Source organism: Anomaloglossus baeobatrachus, chromosome 6, assembly GCF_048569485.1.
Source record: "Anomaloglossus baeobatrachus isolate aAnoBae1 chromosome 6, aAnoBae1.hap1, whole genome shotgun sequence".
NCBI classification, from domain to species: Eukaryota; Metazoa; Chordata; class Amphibia; order Anura; family Aromobatidae; genus Anomaloglossus; species Anomaloglossus baeobatrachus.
Window position 1 is genome coordinate 522,817,993 of NC_134358.1, and position 20,161 is coordinate 522,838,153.

The window sequence follows — 20,161 nt, forward strand, 5'->3', positions numbered from 1 at the left end:
ATTTCTATACATTCATGATAGCTGTCTGACACAGGAAAGTTGCATAGTCTACACAGGTAAGGCCCGTTTCACACATTCGGCATTTCGCCGGATTGTTGGATCTGTCACACTCCAGTACAGTGCAATACTGTACAATGTCATCGCGGCAAGCTCCGGTCACATGCTGTCATGTGACCAGAGCATATGACCGGAGTTTGCCGCAATGGCGTTGTACAGTATTGCACTGTACTGGAGTGTGACAGATCCAACAATCCGGCGAAATGCCGAATGTGTGAAATCGGCCTAAGTGCATTCACAGCAGATTTTTGTTGCAGAAAATTTCTTCTACTGTCTCATTTATGTGAATGGGGCCCACAGAAATCCATGTGCCAAAAAGATCCCACCATTCAGATGAATGGAACTGATGTTCAGTCATAGATATTTCTGTAACAAAAACTTGCATGTGAATTCAGCCCAAAGCTCACTAATGCAAAAAACGATTTCATAACCCTATCAGGGAATTATAGGTTAATGGCTGGGAAGTTGGTTTGGATTCCCTATTTTTTGGCAAAAAGGGAGGACTGTGTCACGCACAGACTAGGGGAAAATCCGACGTGAAACACACAAATTAAACAGGAAAACACCACAACAAGACAAGGGGTACACTGGGGGACACTTTAACAACTGTGGGCCCTAGCACTAGTGAGTGGGAAGATGGACATCTCCTCCACTTACCTGTCGCTGTACCCTGCACTCCTGGCCAGTCCCTATTCAGGCTCCTCACCTGTCGCCGAGCCGGAACCTGAAGCCCTGAGATGACCCTACAATAGTGCCTGGCTAAGGAGTGGACAGGTGATGGACGCTAGCCCCAGCTGAAACAACACACCCGGAAAGGAAGACAGACGGGGAAAAACTACAACAGAATGCTGCAGTCAGAACCAAGACTGCAGCCACCACAGCAACTATGGCAGAGAGTAACCGCAGCTCCTTCTTCATCCAAGAACAGAATCCAAATGAATCCAGAATAAGGGTGTGCTCACACGAGCCGTGACTTGCACGAGAATCAGATCGCATCACCCGGCACGGCCGCAGGAGCGTCTCAGCTGCATAGAAATACATACAGCCGACCCGCTCCTGTCAGGAGAGCGTGTGGGGGTGCCGGGTGATGTGATTCGATACTCATGTGAGAGTCATACGGCTCATGTGAGCGCACCCTAACCGGCACCCTCTGGTGGAAGCAGAGGATACATAGGGGGACTGGGAGTGGTCCCAAACTAGAAACACTTGGGATGGTAACTGGCCTGCTTGCTGTCAAGGAATACTGCCATTAACCCCCACAACTACTAGGATGCTGATTCTAAACATACCTTTAGTTGTGAGATCGGATGTATACTTTCTGAAATATAGGCAAGTAAATTTGTGAAACACACAGTTATTTGGAGTATCTAATAGGTGGGTCGGGTTTTGCTAGTTATTCCTGCCCCTGTCTGCTGCCTGTCCTTCCTCCTCTGTCTCTGTTATTACAGGGGGAGGAAGGAGAGAGGAAGAACAGGGGAGGAGGAAGAACAGGGGGGCGGAAGAACAGGGGGGAGGAAGAACAGGGGGGAGGAAGAACAGGGGGGAGGAAGAACAGGGGGGAGGAAGAACAGGGGGGAGGAAGAACAGGGGGGAGGAAGAACAGGGGGGAGGAAGAACAGGGGGGAGGAAGAACAGGGGGGAGGAAGGACAGGGGGAGGAAAGACAGGGGGAGGAAAGACAGGGGGAGGAAAGACAGGGGGAGGAAAGACAGGGGGAGGAAAGACAGGGGGAGGAAAGACAGGGGGAGGAAGGACAGGCAGCAGACAGGGACGGGAATAACTAGCAAAACCCGACCCATCTATTAGATATTCCGTTGCACCTATCATCAAATAACAGTGTATTTCACAAACTTTACTTGCCTGTATTTCAGAAACTATACATCCGATCTCACAACTAAAGGTATGTATAGAATCCGCATGATAGCGCCAGTATAGCACTGGCTTTAGTTTATGTATGAAAATCCTGGTGGTTGGTGCGCTATAATGCATTTTTTCATAAGTAATACTTTTTTTTGCAACATTTTTTCCAATATATTTTTCTTTTTTAAAAAATAAGGCTTAATTTTTGAAAAGTACTAAAGAAATCATGTATTTATTTATATTCTAATAATTTTTATAGTGCTGCTATAGCATAATACATAAATAGATTTTAGAGATGTATTTGACATAATCTAACATTAATTGTGATAGATAACATATCCTATTTAGGCTATGTGCGCACGTTGCGTAAATACATGCAGTTACGCTGCGCTTTGTAGCGCAGCATAACTGCATGCGTCCTGCGTCCCCTGCACAGTCTATGGAGATTGTGCAGGGGCCGTGCGCACGTAGCGTTTTAGAGCGCAGCGCTTCGGCTTCTGCCGAAGCGCTGCGTTCTAAGAAGTGACATGTTACTTCTTCCGTGCGCTTTGCCTGCAGCCCCTTCTGTGTCTATGGCAGGAGCTGCAGGCAGAGCGCATGGAATCGGCTTTCACTACGGACATTTCTGCAGCGATTTAAAGCGCACATGTGCTCTTCAGATCGCTGCAGAAATTTCTGCAGTGACTGTACGCAACGTGCGCACATAGCCTTATACTGAGAACGTTGTTAACCTGTTTGATATCCAATCACCAACTGAGCTGATTGCTGGAGGTGCCAGGTGTTGAATACCCATCAATCAGATATTGATGACTTAAAGGAAACCTGTCACCAGGTTTTTCCCTTATAAGCTGCGGCTACGACCAATGAGTCCTTATATACAGCATTCCAGAATATAAGAGCCCAGGACGCTCTGTATAACGTAAAAAAACATCTTATAATACTAACCTAGGGGGTGGTCGGGTTCAATGGGTATCGCTGCTCTTAGTCCGGCGCCTCCTCTCTTCCTGCGATCGCCATCTTCCTGTCAATCCCGTGTGCATGACGTGCCCTGCATCATCCACACACAGGCCTCCATTGAACTACTGCACATGCGCACTTTGATCTGCTCTGCTGATGGCAAAGCAAAGTACTGTAATGCACAAGCACGAGAAAAGAACAAAGACCGTCCGCGCATGCGCACTACAGTACTGTGATCTGCCCTCAGTCGGGCAGATCAAAGTGCGCATGCACAAGAGCGCAATGGAGGCTTCTGTGTGAATGACACAGGAAGCGTCATGCATGGGGCTGGGCAGGAGGATGGTGATCGCAGAAGATGGAGTAGGCGCCAGACTGATAGCAGAGACCACCATCGGACCATCCCATAAAGGTGGTTTTTACTTTATACAGATCGGCCTAGGCTCTTATATACAGTATTCTGGAATGCTGTATATAAGAGCTCACTGGTGGTGGTCGCAGGTTATAAGGGAAAAACCTGGTGACAGGTTACCTTTAACCATTAAAAGATATCTTTTTTAGGAATCCATTTTTAGAAGGTTCTCCTAAAAACAAGCTGACCCTAAAAAGTGGGCAGAAAGTGTTCAATGTTACTTCGGCACCACCAATAGAGGACGGTAGAATTCCAGAACACTTGAGATAAATAGGCTAGCTGATAATATAGTGACATGCTGGTTCTCCCACTTTTTGTAGTGGCCTTCTGATCTGAGTAATAGGTGAGAGTCCAAAGAAAGGGACTCACCCCAATTAAGTCATTACTAGTGTTATCTTAAAGCTGATCATTGTACACCAAATGTAACAATATCCTCTAGTTTACAGGTCTATTCTGTACCATCAAGGGAGTTATAGGGAATCTGTCAGCAGGTTTTTGTTATCTAAGCAGAAGGGGCTAAAAACCACAAATTATGTTGTAGGGGTTAAAAACAAAAATCCACTATGCCTCTCTTATCAGGCTGTGTGCTGTTGTTCACTTAAACTAAAGGCTTTATCACTTAGTGATTATCATTTCTACCTCTAGGTGGCACATGCAGAACAATCCAATACACTCCCTCACTGTCAATGTACAATCTATATACAGCGCCTGGTGTTGGCGGCGGAAGGCTCAGCTACATGGCTAAAGCTAACAATTCAGATTGTGTCAGAACGGCTGCTCCCAGTAATCTAAGGGATACACTGTTGGATTCAGAGTCTCTTTGCCTACATCATGCTAAAAAACCTGCTGACAGATTCCCATTAACAATGTATCAAAGGACACCATATAATAACACTTTGTCCCAAACAGTATTCCTAAGCATATTGTGAAATGCTGCTCAGTATGATTATAGCTATACATCATCACCACTGTCCCCATTGTAACTCACAATCTAAATTCCCTATCTGTATGTCTTTGGGAGGCAACTAGAGTACTTGGAGGAAACCGGGAGAACATACAAACTTCTGAGGCTACTTTCACACTTCAGTCGTTTCAAATCCGCCAGGTCCGTCGTTTTTTAGATGTCAACGGATGCAACGGATGAGTCATTTCACAGGATTCCGTTCATTGGAATCCTGTGGAAAAAAACTGATCTGTCGCGTCCGTTACATCCATTGTGCGTCAGTTTTATGACGGATCCGTCGTGATCGGTTTGTTTTTGGGACAGCCCAATGGGAGTGCCAGACATGCTGGGCATGCTCAGTAGAACATGACGGAATCCAGCACTGGATTCTGTTGTGTGATGGATTACAGCGGAATCCAGCATCATAGACAACCATTATACCTCTTCACGGATTGCGTCGGAATCCTGCGCAGTACGTTTTTTTGACACTCCAAAAAACGTTACAGTGTCAGTTCCTTCCACCCGACGGTCAGTCATTCCACGACTGATCCATTGTGCGACGGATGCAACGCAGGGCCATCAGTCGCAATCCGTCGTTAATACAAGTCTATGGGGAAAAAACTGAATCCTGCAAAATATTTTGCAGGATACCATATTTACTCAAGGCAACGGATTGTGACTGATGGAAAAAGACTGAAGTGTGAAGTAGCCTGACAGATATTGTGCTTGGTGGGATTTAAACCTAGGACCCCAGAGCTGCAAGGTTACAGTGCTAACCACTGAGCTACCATGCTGCCCCTAGTTTTGACAGACTTAGGAGAATAAAGCGGTGTAATGATTCCCTCATTGTATCCCTTATTAAATAGTAAATTGATGGACTATGGGGAAGCCATCATCTCCATTCCAAAGTCACATTACTACAGTATCTCTGCCTAGAAACTTGTCAGCTGCAATCTGCCTAGTCAAAATTCTGCTACAAAGAAAAAAAAAAAAAGAAAAGGCTGTTCCTGCCTGGAGACAAGGTGAAAATAAAAAAAGAAATGAAGAACATCTCCGCTGTGAAGATTACTCAGCGTCACATCTCAGCATTATGTTTATATTTTTATGCTTGTACCTTTTACAGTAATATCTTCTGATATAAAAACACAGTCATTCTTGAGACCTAATGTTGTATCATCCTTAAAGGGAACCTGCCATGTTGAAAATTCTATCTGATCTGCAGCCAGGATGTTATGGAGCAGGAGGAGCTGATCAGACTGATATACATTTTTGCTGAAAAAGTTACAGTATAAGTTGTATTTTATTCATTGAAATCTCTGGTTTTTACATGTATATGGGTCCAGTGGCCAGTCCTATTCTGTGATTGACAGGCTTCACTGTTGTGAATATCATCAGAGATGGTGCTGTTCCTGGGAGTGTTTTTGGGCTACCTCTGGTGGTTAGGGCTAGTAGTGAGTCTTATTCTGCATCTGTCGCTCAGACAGGTGTTGGAGGTGATTGCTGTTTCATGAAGCCTATAGAGTCCAGCTTGGGGGAATATAGGAAGGCATATCGCAAGATCACATCACAGTCGCATGACCCTCGGCTGACGCATGCAGCAGAGGGTCATTAGCATATTGCGGCACGTAAGTGGAAAAGAGCCCTGATACTGACTCTTTTCCAACTTACCGATATCTCATTCTGCTCAGCTTCTCTTTTGTGCCAAGCTAAATACAGATTGGATTGCAAATAGAACGTGACAGATTCCCTTTAAAAAGAATAAGTTATCAGGAAATGGTTAAATGTTTATATTAGATGTTTTATGTTAATTGCACTTTTTAAAACGTTTTCATAACATTTTTAAACATTTTCCATTGTAGTATAGTTAAGAAAAATTCTGAAATCTTACAGTTTTTACACTGGTCACTACAAAAGTTAAAGTTTTCTTCTTTTCGGAAGAGGCACTTTGTATATCTAATTTCCCAAAGTGGAATTGCATAGCCTATAAGTCTCCTGACGTGCCAGTGTAAGGAGTCTTAAAGGGAACCTGTCAGTGCACTATGCACCTACTACCAGAGCAGTTCTGGGTGCATATTGCTAATCCCTGCCTAACTGTCCCTGTATCTAGTAGCATAGATAAAGAGATCTTTAGAAAAAGTATTTCCAAAGATCTTACATCATATGCTAATGAGCGCAGTGACTAGTCGCAAGGACGGTTAGGCAGGGATTAGCAATATACACCCAGGATTGCTCATGGTTCTAGGTGCATATTGCACCTGACAGATTCCTTTTAAAGGCCATAGAATGCTCTTCTGTCATCTCCACAAGAAGAGACGATACACGTTAAACTCCAATCAGAAGCTTCTCATATAGCCAAATCAGATCACTTGCTTTGCACTGAAGAGAGGCAACAACCCGAAACACGTGTCTGAAAATAGAGATACAGGTTTGGCTTTTATCTTACGTCATCTGGCAAGGCTTGTTAAAGGGTCAATTTTGATTTTCAGTATACTTACTTCTAATAGGTGGCACTAGAGTCCAAGTCTTTGGCCCATTGCATGGCCTACAAGTCTCCTTACACTGGCATGTTATTCATGTCACTCTCCATAAGGAGAGAAGTTACCTCTTAGACACTAGTCACTAAAGCTAATACTAGACACACACTTCCTGTTCTACCTAAGATGACTTCTCAGCAATCTCAATGTCGTCACAGACAGGATTACAATGACATGTAACCCCTCCATATACAATAGATAACACACTATTCTTGATTCCCACTAAGTGATGTCACAGCTCACCTCATCCCCCTCTCTTCACAATTACCATTGCCAAGATCAGAGCATGATCAGAAAATGCTTGTATACAAGTCAATAGGGGTTGACTTAGTCTATTGCAGCATTTGTACACAAGGCTACTCTAAAGAACAGGAACTAATCGTTTCGTATTACTAGTGGTCAGTGCAAAAACTGCAAGGTTTCTGATTATTATTTGATAGTTTTTTTTCTGCAATTGTGGATAATGTACTAAATTAATGTACTAATTTAATATAAGAACGTGATCTAAAGCACCACTCCAGCGGGGTTTTTTTTGTTTTTTTTATATCACAGCTGGAGTGATAATTTAAATCTAACTCCCCAGCCCTCAATTTTATACTCACCCTTCGGCGGCATCATCTGATTCAGCGTCGCTCCCATCGGTCTCCGGCACTTTGTGACCTTCCGGCAGCTCCAGTGTTTCATGGAGCCCACAACTCAATACAAGTCTATGAAAACCTCGTTCTGGCTCTCATAGACTTGCATTGAGCACTTGTGATGTAACTTCTGACTTTAGGTCACTCAGAAGTTTCAGTCACAAGATGGCACTGCAGGACCAAAGCAACGCTGAAAAAGGTGAAGACGCCAGAGGGTGAGTATGAGACCTGGGGCAGGGGACTTGGGTTTAAAGCACCACTCCAGCAATGAAAAAAACAAATGTGGGAGTGGTGCTTTGAAAACAGGCCATTTTATGATGACACGTATCCATTAACCCTAGAACGTGCAACCATAGAAATCAACCATAGAAAACAAGTAACCTAGCAGACCTGCGAGGCCCCAGGTATGCCTTCTAGGGTTAAAGACGAGGACTCACTAACAATACATGTCACCTATTCACTACTGGGACCTCACAAGAATGAGGTGTCCCTATATGAATGGAAGGGTGGATGGGTGTTCCCAACACTGCTCCACCCATTGTCTATGGGACCCACAGAGACTGCCGAGAGCTTTGCTATATCCGTCATTCCCATAGACAATGAATTCAGTGGTAATGAGTATGCTTAAAAGGAACCTGTCACCAGATTTTGGCCTTCTAAACTACAACTAGCATCTTAGGGTATGTGCGCACGTTGCGTACTAGCCCAGCACCGTAAAAGGTGCGCTTCAGAGCGCAGCTGAAAAGCTCCGTTCTGAAGCGCATGGTGCCGGTGAGAACGTGCGCTCTGCCTGCAGCTCCTGCCATAGACAGAGCAGGAGCTGCCGGCAAAGCGCACGGAAGAAGTGACATGTCACTTCTTTTTGCGCAGCGCTTCGGCAGTAGCCGAAGCGCTGCGCTCTGAGACGCCACGTGCGCACGGCCCCTGCACAATCTCCATAGACTGTGCAGGGGACGCAGGACGCATGCAGTTACGCTGCGCTGCAAAGCGCAGCGTAACTGCATGAATTTACGCAACGTGCGCACATAGCCTTAAGCAGCTCCTGTGCTGCATTATATTTCAAGGCATCATCCAGGAGGAGGGCGAAATGAGGGACAGGAGGCGCAGATTAGGACATCCATCGGCCCAGACCGGACAATTTACATACAGGGTGGGAGATTTTATAAAAGTATTTTTGGGGTCTACAGGGGGGGTGAGGGGATATCATGCATCTTTATACAATGCAACGCAGGAGGTGCTTAAGGTGCTGATTTTAGTTTAGAAGGCCAAAATCTGGTGACAGATTCCCTTTAACAACAGGTCCATTCATATGGGGACAAAAATTGTAATCAATATAGGACTGAGCAGTGGATAGGTGATAATTTTATTTGTGCGCAAACTCTTTTAATCTTTTTGTAATGAAAAGGTTTTACAATACTTCTGTTATAGTATGCTGCCATTAGTTACATAGAGAAAACTGTGATGATAGATTCCGTTAAATTACTCAAAAATGTAGTTAAACTTATTGTCCAAAGGAGCCACCCGATCTAAGGTGTAACAGAGTATAGCTCCCAAAATCAAACAGTGAAAGAACAGCAACATTTGTCTTAAAACAACTAATGTTCTAAATATCACACTTATTACCCCACTCACTTTAGGAAAGTTTTAGGGGCTTGGTAATCCCAGGGGAACCTTTGTTACAATGTGGTGACATCAGCCACCTAGTACATGTTTCTTCCTGAGGATGCAGATTAGTCCATTCATTTCCAGTCTGTTAATATAATCAGTAGATCACCCACAATCACAGAGCTAGCCCAGGTCATTGAGCGTCTTATACCGTAGCTATATATTTCACTGCTATAGCTATTCATTTATTATATGGTTTATGTCTTATTTATATAGGCTCAAAATATTTCATATTGTTTAAATCAGGTTTTTGTGTTCTCTATATATCTATAGATATGAGAAAGATAGATTATAGTAAAATGTATTGCAACTTTAACACAGGCCACAAGGGCTAATACTAGACTCATTCCTTAGATGTATTTCACTACCATGCACTAATCTGAATGATTTTCAAGAGTGGAGGTGCGCCATGACCTATTGTGACTATTTGTGACTGGTGGATCTCATTGTCACGCTAGGTACAGGGGAGTACCAAGCGAATGGCAAAAGGGAAGGGAAGCCCTGCATCTAGAGAAGGGGTCCCTCACCTCCCTAGATAGGTTCCGCACCTGTGCGCTGAGCCAGATACCTGATCTTAGGCTGACCCTAGAGCTGGGCCCTAGATAGGGAACGGGTGGTATGAGCTCTTTACAGCGCGCTGTGACATTTTCACAGCGCGCTGTAAGGGGCTAACAGGCAGGAGTGGGTAAAGAATCCACTCGTGTCTGATAGCCACACACGTCAGCTTTTCAAATAAGCTGACATGTGCAGCGATCACTGCCGACTACCCACGGCAGCAGGCAGGGATTAACCTGACATGATCCATGATGTACCCAGTACGTCACGTGTCGTGAAGAGGTTAAACCAGGTACAATAATGAACAAATTAAGTTGATGGATTTCCTGATGAGGAAGCGGGGAGACACTTTGAAACGCGTAGAATAAAACCACCTTCATTCAATCTTCCTTGGATTTATGTCATATCTTTGGCAGCGCAGTAATAGCTCCACATCTCTTTTGTTCCTGATCTTCAATTAACTATGTCATTTATAAGGTTACCTGGATATAAATGTTTATTTGTGATCATCCCTGTATCTCATCAAAACTGTGGCTCCTGTATGATGGTCCGCTGTCTGATGATGACTTATAACAACAACACCCTGTATCTCCTAACCATTGTTAAACACATATTGGGACCTGTAGATTCATGCAATTCAATTTTACATGTGGCTGTCCTGGCATTGTAATTGATCGGTGTACTAAGCTTGGTGATTTATTCATGTACTGAAGGTGGTTCTGTTGCTGCATTCATGTACTGAATGTTGTTCTGTCGCTGCATTCATGTACTGAAGATGGTTCTGTTGCTGCATTCATGTACTGAAGGTGGTTCTGTCACTGCATTCATGTACTGAAGGTTGTTCTGTCACTGCACTCATGTACTGAAGGTGGTTCTGTCACTGCATTCATGTACTGATGGTGGTTCTGATCTTGTACACATGTAGCAATTCAAAATGTGGTTCATGACTATGTTAACACTTAAAAATCCTCAAAACCTAGAGTTGTCAGATTATGAGGAGGATTTGATGAAATTTTACTCAGTTTCTGCTCCAAAAACTCAGTTTAGCATATGTTGACACTTATTTTTTTGAAGCATTAACTGAGCAGAATCTCTCTAAATCATCGTCAAACTGTCAAAACTTGGTTCTGGTGATGTATTCATGTAAGTAACCCTTTACATTTTTTGAAGCCCTTGGGATTGGTTCAGTATGGAAATGCGGCCCTTGGATTAAAAAATTTTGTGGAACCCCTGCAATAGGTATATAGTGATGATTTTGTCCAGCATGGGAAACAGAAATACCTGAGTACATCTGAGCCATCACAAAAATAAAGTGCAAAGTGATAGAAAAACAGTAGCTAGCTGATGACGAAAACATTTCAGACTCAATCATGTTGTAGATGGATTTTTACATATGGGCTATGTGACCTTCTAAAAAAGTGACTGTTAAAGCACAATCAAAACTGGGAATGTTAGGCCATGTTCAAATAGAGATTTATTTTTTTAGGCGGAAAAATCCACTTTAGATCCACGCAGGGTTTTGTTTTGTTTTTTTTTTTACACCTTTTTATGCATTCTGACATGTTTTTTTGATGCATTTTATTTATGGATTTCCCAGAAAAATCAATTGGCAGTGTATTGAAGGAGATTTTGGAGTGGATCTTCTTCAAAATACACATAAAAAAAAATCTATGGACTCATGGAGCAAGGCTTCGTGATCCAGGACAGTAAGTGCATAATGAGAGAATCCCTGCAGATATGATTGATATAACTAAGAATATTTATTCAAATCATTATTTTTTTATTATCACCTCCATCTACAACTAGAAAGGGGGTGCAGCTCTACCCATAACCCTCTTCCATTGCTTGCCCGTCTGTATTTTTGGACGACCTGACATGTCCACACATTATATATATAGGCTCTTGGTTTCAATAGTCCCAATGTAACGCTTCATTTACCCTATGATGGCTCTGCAGGGGAATTGGACACTTGCTGCTGTAGATATTAAAATGTATTTGAAGCCTAAAATGCATTAAAAAGAAAAATTAGAACCATTTAAGAAAAAAAATGAAATCTATTATTTCTATTTTCCAAGTATGAGTCCCTAGAAAGAAAGCATAAAATGCTACAATAATACATGTAGCAAAATAAGTTGAGGTACTCACTGGGGGATATTATTCCTGGCTGGTATCAGTCATCAAGTCTTTTCAAATCAGACTGTGTAGCCTCTGAAAAAAAGAACAATTGTGTTATCTTACGTAATGATATTTCACTGAGTAACTTTATTACATAAATATTCTATATGAAGAACTGTGTAATCTGAATAGGACCGATTGATTTTGCAGAGGCTGCTGAGAGCTCCTGTTGGCATCATTAGTACATCATTGGTGTAAGTGATGATTTACCATGTAGTGAAGCTAGACTTAGCAAGTGTAAAAATATTTTAATGAGCACACAATCATTTTGAAAGAAAAGTGACAGAATAAGACTGGGGCTACACGGAAATTTTGGCCACGACTCCTGTCATACGACCAAAGATTGATATGCGTCACAGTGTAATACAAGTATAATACAAGTAACACAGTGTAATACAAGTATAATGCAAGTAACACAGTGTAATACAAGTGACGCATATCATATTGCATCATCGAGGGTATTGCAACCATGACTTGCTTGTTGCAGTTTCAGTATCCTCAAAGATCACATTGTGCTGTAATGTAGCAGCGACACATAAAAAACTTTGGGTGTGTGAAAGGTGTGGTGGGCAAAGTCGTTGTGAAGCCTAAACATAAAAGAGAAGAAGGAATCAAGTTAAGAACAGGTGTGCAGATATTCTTATTTAAAGGGAATCTGTCAGCAGGTTTTTGCGACCTCGTATGAGAGTAGCATGATGTTGGCAAAGAGATCTGGAATCCAATGGTGTATCACTTTGATTACTGGGTGCAGCTATTCTGACACAATCCAAATTTTTAGATTTAGCCATGTAGCAGAGGTAAGAGCTGTCCCACGCACACCAGGCTCTCTATAGAGATTGTACACTGACCATGAGGTGTCAATCAGAGGACTACCATGTGCATGATATTGTAGTTGGAGCAATGAGAAGTCCTGCTGCTTAAACAAACAGGAAAAAAACCCAACAGATTGGACCTTAACAAGACCGGCATCCCTGAACCCCATGTTTTAAACCTTGCAGCATGCCGTCTTCAGATTACATAGCAAAAGGTTGCTGATAGATTCCCTTTAACCCATTGACAACATCTATTGTACATACAGTTGAAACCAGTTTACATACACTATCTAAAAAGACACATGCACTATCTAACATGTAAACCTTTCCCGTTTTAGGTCAATTAGGAACCAAAATTATTTATATTTGCCAAATAGCAGAATAACAAGAGAGAAAGAATGTTTTAAGGTATTTTTATCACTTTCTGCAAAGTCAAAAGTTTACATAAACTAAGAGTACTATGCCTTTAAACAACATGGGACAAGCCCATATGATGAGGTCATGTCTTTGGAAGCTTCTGATAGGTTTATTGGTTTATTGGCAACATCTGAAATAATTAGAGACACACCTGTGGAAGCCATTACTCCAAAAGAAATATAAAAAAGCCAGATTAATTTTTGCAAATGCACACAGGAACAAAGACCTTAATTTTTGAAGATGTGTCCTGTGGTTTGACACTGATAAAATTGAACTGTTTGGCCTTAATGACCATCATTACGTTTGGAGGAAAATGGGAGAAGCTTTAAAGCCTAAGTACACCATCCCAACTGTGAAACACGGCGGTGGCAATATAATGTTGTGGGGTCGTTTTGCTGCAGGAGGGACTGGTGCACTTCAAAAAATTGATGGCATCATGAAAAAAGATTATGTGGCAATACTGAAGCAACATCTCAAGACATCAGCCAGGAGCTTAAAGCTTGGGTGGAAATGAGTCTTCCAAATGGACAATGTCCAGAAGCATACTGCCAAATTGGTTACAAAGTGGCTTAAGGATAACAAAGTCAGTGTTTTGGAGTGGCCATCACAAATCCCTGATCTCAATCCTGTGGAAAATATATAAGCAAAGCTGAAATGGCCGGTGCGAGCAAGCCGACCTACAAACATGGCTCAGTTACACCAGTTCAGGAGGAATGGGCCCAAATTCCTACCAACTATTGTGAGAAGCATGTGGAAGGAGATCCAAAACCTTTGACCCAAGTCATACGGTGTAAGGGCCATGGTACCAAATACTAATGAAATGTATGTAAACGTTTGACTTTACAGAAAGTAATAAAAATGCCTTAAAACATTCTCTCTCTCATTATTCTGGCATTTAACAAATATAAATAATTTTGGTTCCTAATTGACCTAGAATGGGAAAGGTTTATTCTGATTTCATGACAGAAAGTGAGAAACATATGCAGAGGTGTCTTTATAGCGAGTGGAGGGAAACTTCTGGTGTCATCTGTATACAACGCAAGTCGGAAAAAGGTGTATGGAGTGGGCTCACTCGCAACTTCTAACCTTGAAAATCCCACTGCCAAGCTCCGATAGTCAGATTTAACATGCGCCGTAATGGGGGCCATTCTAAGCACCCCTCAGCGCCACAGTGAGTAGATTATGGGTTGCCAATGGGATCCTATGACAGCGCGGGGTCTTCTGAAAATCTCCATGCTTGTCATAGCAGCACTCTTCTGAAACCTTCCAGTGGCTTTAAAGGAGACTGTGATTTTTACTATATGCAGCAATAGTATGGCATTGCTATATATGTCACCAACCAAAAACCGAGTCTAGATACCAAGGTAGAGTATGATCATCATAAACCGAAAATTTCTTTTACCTTAAAACCATAATTTTTATTTGGCATATATGCCACAGAGTACATACATATATTGAATATGATAAAAAATTATTAAATTATTATGAGAAAGAAAGGTGGGAAAAATTATATATGTCCTTCTCTCACCCTTCCTCACATACGGAGGTCGGCGTCCTAATTGATCATGACGCCTCCGTTCCTCGTCGACTGACGTCCTCTGCTGACCCTTCACTCACTCTCAAAAGTATCCCGTGTATCTATATATCAGTGGGTAAGGTGCAACACCAAAGATAAAGCCCACAAGAATAGAATGTACACATAGAATGTGCGGAGAAAAGGGAACTATGTCTGTCACTATTCATCCGTCATAGACTATTAGGGATGGGCCAGACTACGTCCTCAAGTCGACATTCAATAAATATCTAATATTGACTTAAGCTGTTTTTTGTCCAGGATTCACCCTACACGTTTCGCCCCTTAGTTAGCAAATAGGGGCTCATCAGGGGTATATCAGCATGGATCCTTGAAATTCACAGCTTCAAACCATTTACATAAAATAGCACCGGGACCAATAGATAATATGGTACGTCCTCCAGAAACAATATAACACCACTTGATGCACCTGGTAGGTTGCTGCTGAACATAGAGTCTGAATTTAAATCGGGTTCAGGCTATCTTGCCGCAACAGGTAGAATCCGTGCATATACTGAAATATAAGGATTTCAGATCCTTATATACCAGAGTCCTTAGATAACTTTCAAGTCCTCTGAATCGCATCAAGAAGGTAATCCCCAGGTAACGATATGTACTCCATCTGGGCGTTCATATGTCTGTCTGTGTGGACAGAAAAATTAAAAAAAAAAGGTTTGGCTCTGGGAAGAAGGGGAGGAAAAAGCGAAAACACAATATCGGAAATTGGCCCCTCCATGAAGTGGTTAATGTTTAAATTGTAAAGTGCTGCAGGATATAAATATAAATAATATTATTTCACATATTTTTTTCCAATAAAAATGCGAATGTCGCTATAAATTAATTTTAAAAGTAAATCTCCACTTTTACTATTCAAATTGTATCTCCAGTAAAGGAGACAAACTAGCACAGCGCCACCTATTGGAAGTAGCGATCCTAAAAGTCACACTTTTACTATGAATTTGTTTTTAGGCTTAAAATTCTGCACTGATAAGTCAGCGCTCTGTTTCTTTAACATAAAGCTCCAAATCCCAGACATACACTATGTTCAGAATTATTAGGCAAATGAGTATTTTGATCACATGATACTTGTTATACATGTTGTCCTACTCCAAGCTGTATAGGCTGAGAGCCAACTACCAATTAAGTAAATCAGGTGATGTGCATCTCTGTAATGAGGAGGGGTGCGGTGTAATGACATCAACACCCTATATAAGGGGTGCTTAATTTTAAGGCAACTTCCTTTCCTTTGGCAAAATGGGTCAGAAGAGAGATTTGACGGGCTCTGAAAAGTCCAAAATTGTGAGATGTCTTTAGAGGGATGCAGCAGTCTTGAAATTGCCAAACTTTTGAAGCGTGATCACCGAACAATCAAGCGTTTCATGACAAATAGCCAACAGGGTCGCAAGAAGTGTGTTGGGCAAAAAAGGGGCAAAATGACTGGCCATAAATTGAGGAAAATCAAGCGTGAAGCTGCCAAGATGCCATTTGCCACCAGTTTGGCCATATTTCAGAGCAGCAACGTTACTGGAATATCAAAAAGCATAAGGTGTGCCATACTCAGGGACATGGCCAAGGTAAGGAAGGCTGAAAAACGACCACCTTTGAACAAGAAACATAAGATAAAACGTCAAGACTGGGCCAAGAAATATCTTAAGGCCCTGTGCAGACCAGAAAATATAATTTTCTTAAGAAAATTCAGGACCCTCTGAAAGATTACTGCAAGCAGTTTTACCGCGGTTTGCCGCGTTTTTTCTGCGGGTTGTTCCCTGCGGTTTTTGACCATTATCTATGGCAGAAACCGCAGAAAAGAAGTACCTGCGGAAAAGAAGTGACATGCAATTCTTTTTGCTGCAGAAAACATGCAGCAAAGCCTTTTGGTGAAAAAAAACGCAGTGTGAGCACAGCATTTTTTTTTACCATAGGTTTTGCTGGGGAAGAACTGCAGCAAGGTTATGAACATTTTCTGCAGCAAAACATGAGGCAAAACCGCGGTAAAAACCGCAGCGTGCGCACAGGGCCTTAGACTGATTTTTCAAAAAATTTATGGACTGATGAAATGAGAGTGACTCTTGATGGGCCAGATGGATGGGCCAGAGGCTGGATCAGTAAAGGGCAGAGAGCTTCATTCCGACTCAGACGCCAGGAAGGTGGAGGTGGGGTACTGGTATGGGCTGCGATCATCAAAGATGAACTTGTGGGACCTTTTCGGGTTGAGGGTGGAGTGAAGCTCAACTCCCAAACCTACTGCCAGTTTCTGGAAGACAACTTCTTCAAGTAGTGGTACAGGAAGAAGTTGGTATCGTTCAAGAAAAACATGATTTTCATGCAGGACAATGCTCCATCACATGCATCCAACTACTCCACAGCGTGGCTGGCCAGTAAAGGTCTAAAAGATGAAAAAATAATGAAAAGGCCCCCCTTGTTCACCTGATCTGAACCCCATAGAGAACCTGTAGTGTTTCATAAAATGTGAGATCTATAGGGAGGGAAAACAGTACACCTCTCGGAACAGTGTCTGGAGGCTGTGGTGGCTGCTGCACGCAATGTTGATCGTAAACAGATCAAGCAACTGACAGAGTCTATGGATGGTCGGCTGCTGAGTGTCATCATAAAGAAAGGTGGCTATATTGGTCACTAATTTTTGGGGGTTTTGTTTTTGCATGTCAGAAATGTTTATTTCTAAACTTTGTACAGTTATATTGGTTTACCTAGTGAAAATAAACAAGTGAGATTGGGAATATATTTGTTTTTTATTAAGCTGCCTAATAATTCTGCACAGTAATAGTTACCTGCACTAACAGATATCCTCCTAAGATAGCCAAATCTAAAAAAAACAAACCACTCCAACTTCCAAAAATATTAAGCTTTGGTATTTATGAGTCTTTTGGGTTGATTGAGAACGTAGTTGTTGATCAATAATAAAAAAAATCCTCTAAAATACAACTTGCCTAATAATTCTGCACACGGTGTATATGTAAAACTTGTCATGCTGATTGCCTCTGACTTTTCTCAGGTGTATTTGAATCGTTTTCATTCATATGAAATATATGAAAAATTTTGCTTCAGATCAATGGAGAAATCACAGACATTTTTTAAACAAAATCTGCAATGTGTGAATTCACACCGAGGGTGCTCACTGCATAATGTCTTATTATTGTGTCAGTGTCTAACAGTATGCAACCCTCCTAATAGTGGTGGCAAGATACAACTATTCTATTTTAAACGCAGATCGGTCATCAGATATCACAATAAGTTTCACATAAATTATTAAATAGGTTTCTTAGAATGTATGGGTCTGGTGTATTTACTGTGAAAACCCATGCCAGAATGGCTCAACAATTCTTTTTTAAAGTTAACACCCAGTCTTCTCTGACATATCTTGATTGAAAGCTCCTCAGGGACTCTCCTCCCTGCTGCTGCTGAGATCTAACATTGCTCGGTACAAGCTGCAGCTGTCAGTCAGGCTGAGTGGGTGGAGCATGAATACACCTGGACTCATGAGCTCTTTCACTGTATAGCTGGACTAATAAAATGCTCATTGTACTGTTAGGAATGTACAGCCACTCAGACATGAATTTTTAAAGTATATTATCTTTAGAAGATCTGTTTGATAATGTATGCAGTTCATATATATGCTATAGATCTAAGTCTGTGCAAGAGGCTTAGAACTCTGTAAGAAATTAAAGGGAATCTGTCATCAGATTTGGCCCCTATAAGCTGCGGCCACCACCAATAGGCTCTTACATACTGCATTCCAGAATACTGTATAAAGTGTGCTATTTGTATAATGTAAAAAACCCTTTTAGAATACTCACCTAAGTGGCGGTCCGGTCCGATGGGGGTCGCTGCTTTCCGTTCCAGCGCCTCCTCTCTGCAGTGATCGCCGTCCTCCTTCTTCTTAGGGCTGTGTGCATGATCCGTTCTACATCATGTACACTAGCCAGCATCGAGGTCCTGCGCAGGCGTGCTTTGATCTGCCCTGCCCAGTGAAGATTAAAATATTGTAGTGCGCATGTGCGGGCAGTCTTTAACCTTTCCTCGCACCTGTGCATTACAGTACTTTGATCTGCCCTTAGCAGAAGAAACCAAAGTACACCTGCGCAGGAGTGCAATGCCGGCCTGGGCTGGATAGAAGGAGGACGGAGATTGCAGCAGAGAGGAGGTGCCGCACCGGAGTGGAGCGACACTCATCGGACCAGACCGCCCCCTTTGTGAGTATTAGAAGGGTTTTAATGTTATACACAGTGGCCTGGGCTCTTATATACAACATGTTAGAATGCTGTATATAAGGGATCACTGTTGGTGTCCACAGCTTATCGTCGCCAAATCTGGTGACAGGTTCCCTTCAAACAACACTAATTGTTGAGCCCATTTTGATAAAAAACAAAACAACCAAATTTATATTTTAGGAGTCACATTAAAGGGGTTGTTCTGCTTTAGATTTCTCCCCTGGTTGGCGTTTTACTATAAAAAAAAAAAGGAGAAAGGAGAAAAAAAAAAGTCTGTATTTACCATCCCTTGGTCCTCTGTCAAGTGTTTGCCACTGTTCTTGGTGTTGGCTATAGCGGTTACGTGACATCAACAACACAGCAGCCAATCAGTGAACTCAGTAGCTCCCGCATAGACAGAACGCCCCGTTCTCAGAGCCACTGAGCTCACTGATTGGCTGCAGCGCATTCATGGTCAAGTCGGTACCAAAGCTAAAGCTAAAGCAAGACACAAGGAACAGTGGTGAAGATTCACAGGTGGACCCAGGAAAGGTGAGTACAGCACAGTTTTGTTTTTTTTAAAAGCAAACTGCAACAAGGGGAGAAATTTGATTGAAAGAGAACATCCATTTTAACTACTAACGTTATAATGTATAATAATCTAACTACAATGGAACCTTCTATTTTATCTGGCAGAAAATGATTAAACATTCCACAACCATAGGACAAATTAAATGTTATGATTTCTTGAATAATGACAGGGAAGGCATTCTAATGGTGCAGCTAAACATCATGTCTTCTATATTCTTGGCATGGACTAGGGGTAACGTGGACCACTAATTAGAACACCCAGAAGCTTCTTGTAATTCACACTGAATAGGGTATACACATGACTCCAAATGTAAAAAACAATTAAAAAAAAACAAACAAAAAAAGATCTATTATGTGTCCCACATGTTGGTTTGGATATATTCACAGGAGGTTTCTGGGCATCAAATATTAATGACCTATTCTTAAAGGAAACTTGACAACTGATATATACTGCCCGATCCACAGACAGCATGTGTGGCACCCCAGGATCTGGTCGCCACAACAGCATCGCCCCTCCAAAGGGTTAATGCTGAGCCTGGAGGTAATTGGGGAAGGCTACTGGCTAGTAAGTACCAACATTCAACACCTTTCTCCCTCAGGCCAGCAGAGGGAGCTCTAAACCTGGAGTTCCAGGGAGCACTTCCTTAAGCCTGACCTGGGGGAGGAGTTAGGTAGTCTGTTAGGGAAGTTCAAGGAGAGAGGAGCTGAGTAGTGCGGTCTTGTAAGCTGGGGTTTGGAGCTAGGTTAGCTCAACCCAGGAAAGCAGGAGCC

General features: G+C 42.2%; 1 protein-coding gene across 1 annotated transcript in view; it reads right to left on the minus strand.

Moving 5' to 3' along the window:
• The window catches only part of JCAD (junctional cadherin 5 associated), a 157,756-nt gene that overhangs the window by 60,194 nt on the left and 77,401 nt on the right, over nucleotides 1-20,161 (minus strand). Inside the window, exon 2 of the mRNA XM_075315515.1 lies at nucleotides 11,760-11,822. The gene's annotated coding sequence lies outside the window, so the exon portion shown is untranslated. The remainder of the gene's footprint in view (nucleotides 1-11,759; nucleotides 11,823-20,161) is intronic.